Source organism: Penaeus chinensis, chromosome 12 (assembly GCF_019202785.1).
Source record: "Penaeus chinensis breed Huanghai No. 1 chromosome 12, ASM1920278v2, whole genome shotgun sequence".
Lineage (NCBI taxonomy): Eukaryota > Metazoa > Arthropoda > Malacostraca > Decapoda > Penaeidae > Penaeus > Penaeus chinensis.
Genome location: NC_061830.1, coordinates 30,968,187 through 30,970,686, shown reverse-complemented (window position 1 = coordinate 30,970,686; position 2,500 = coordinate 30,968,187). Strand labels below are relative to the sequence as shown.

Sequence of the window (2,500 nt, the reverse complement as noted above, 5' to 3'; positions counted from 1 at the left end):
GTCGGAACAAGGAGGACGTAATGAGGTAGAGGCGGTGAATCGCGTAAAGGAAAGGCGGAGGGTGAGAGCTGGAGTGTCTCTTTCAATGGGCGGTCGGCTGGTTTAGACATTTTCCGTCTGTTATAATGTCAGTCTATGGCGGCTTGGCTCTATCTGTACGTCTGTTTAGTTGCCGATAGCATAATCTAAAATCCTTTAAGAAAGAAAGAAGGAAGGAAAAACAGTGGAAACTCCTAACCAAGAAGAATATAAAGAATTTTCTTAAATTTCGAGAAGGGGACGAATGAACAAAGAAAGACAGTGCAAGAAAAGATGAAGATGAAAAAGAAGGAGGTTGAGGAGGAAGAGGATGAGGATGAGGAGGAGGAGGAGGAGGAGGAGGAGGAGGAGGAGGAGGAGGAGGAGGAGGAGGAGGAGGAGGAGGAGGAGGAGGAGGAGGAGGAGGAGGAGGCGGCGGCGGAAGAGGAGGAGGAGAAAAAGAAAAAAGAAAAGAAAAAAAAGAAGAAGAAGACAGGATGAGTCAGGATAATTTCCCTTAAAAAAAAGGAGGAGAAGGAGGGGGAGGAGGAGGAGGAGAAGAGGGAGGAGGAGGAGGAGGAGGAGGAGAAGGAGGAGGAGGAGGGGGAGGAGGAGGAGGAGGAGGAGGAGGAGGAGGAGGAGGAGGAGGAGGAGGAGGAGGAGGAGGAGAAGAAGAAGAAGACGAAGAAGAAGAAGAAGAAGAAGAAGAAGAAGAAGAAGAAGAAGAAGAAGAAGAAGAAGAAGAAGAAGAAGAAGAAGAAGAAGAAGAAGAAGAAAAAGAAAAAAAAAAGCAGAAGACAGGACGTGTCAGGATAATTAATAAATAATAATAATAACAAAAAAAAAAAAAAAAAGACAAACAGAATAGCTCACACCTCCACCTCCAGGAAAAAAAGGGGGCTCACTTATCGACAGTAATCATCGCCAAAAACCTCCTCCTCTCCTCCTTCATCTCCTTCCTCTCCTCCGCTCTGCCCTCTTTTGTTTCCTCGGCTCCGTTATCTCCTCGCCTCCGCTGGCCATCGTAGGTGAGAGCGTTGACCGTGATAAGGGGAAACCTCGTGGCAATTAGTGTCCAGCTGGGATGCTATACAAGATGGATTGAGAGCCTCTAACGTCTGGAAGGAGGTGGGGGAGGGAGGGGGGGAGGGGGGAGGGAGGAGGGGGGAGGAGGAGGGGTAGGAGGAGGGGGGGAAGGAGGAGGGGGGGAAGGAGGGGAGGAGGAAGGTAAGTGGGAGGGGAGGGGGAGGTGGAGGAGATGTGGGGGAGGGGAGGGAGGAAGGTAAGTGGGAGGGGAGGGGGAGGTGGAAGAGATGTGGGAGAGGGGAGGGAGGAAGGTGAAAGATAGTAAGGGGGATGGGAGGAGGGAAATGGGGGATATGGAGATAGGGGGAGGGAGAGGGGAATAGAGAAGGAATAGGAAAAGGCGGAGAAAATGTATAGAGTGGCAAATGCACAGATAGAATGATATACTTCTTTTCCATTTCGCCTTTATCGTTGTCTATAGCGATTAGTATCAACTTCCAACTGTGGTATCTTCAAAAATTGATGTCAGCTTGACGTCATTGCCAGCCGAATGACGCTTTCCCCTTCCCAGAGATGTTGTTTGAAAGTTAATCATTCACGCTATTACTTTTAATGTCGGCATTGGTGTGGCTAAAGAGTGTCGGATGCAAGATTCACTCATTTCGTTCCCCTCCACCTTTTTTTTTTTTTATTCTGGCGGAAAAGATTGTCATTGGAACAGGATGCAAACACTACACGTGTCAGGATAGCTTCCCTTAAAAAAAAAAAAAAAAAAAAAAAGAGAGAGAAAAAAAAGGGTAAAAAATGACAGACAGACAATATATATCCCAATGGTACATGGAACCAGGCCATAAAACTTTTCAGTCAAAACACTCTTTCCGAACAAAAATTTTGACGCACTATATACGCGTCACGGTGCGCGTGTATGTATGTATAGTGACGAGAGAAAATCTTTAGTGGTGTAGTGTTTTATGAACCCTGAATGTGAGGTCCCTGTTTTAGCTGTGTTGTCCTTTAAAATTTTGTTTATTTTATTCATGTCAAGTATGTTTATGTGTGTGTGTGTGTGAAGAGAGATATGTAGGTACATTGATACATACATGGTTAGATAGCACATATGTGTGTGTGTGAAACTATATGTATATTCATAGAGAGATCCACAATAAGATAGAAAGTGCGTCTGTACACACATAGCTAGTAAATAAATCATTACAAAAGAAAAGAAAAATAGCTAAATATTAAAAAAAAAAAAAAATAGATAAAGACAAGAAAAAAGGGGAATATCGCCTCCACTTCAATGCTTCACGTAAGTCTTCCCTCCCCCAGCCATCTAACCGAACTTCGAAGAATCTGTCTCTGCCGACAATCCAGACCGAATTTTCCCCTTGTTTTCCCCTCTGTTCGGCGTCCCTCGTGCCGACTCGAGCATCCCCTAAGAAGAGGGAATCCGCGGTGA

At 45.4% G+C, this 2,500-nt stretch overlaps 1 protein-coding gene across 11 annotated transcripts in view; it reads left to right on the top strand.

Moving 5' to 3' along the window:
- LOC125031216 (hemicentin-1-like) overlaps positions 1–2,500 on the top strand; it is a 257,950-nt gene that overhangs the window by 56,882 nt on the left and 198,568 nt on the right. The window lies entirely within an intron of this gene.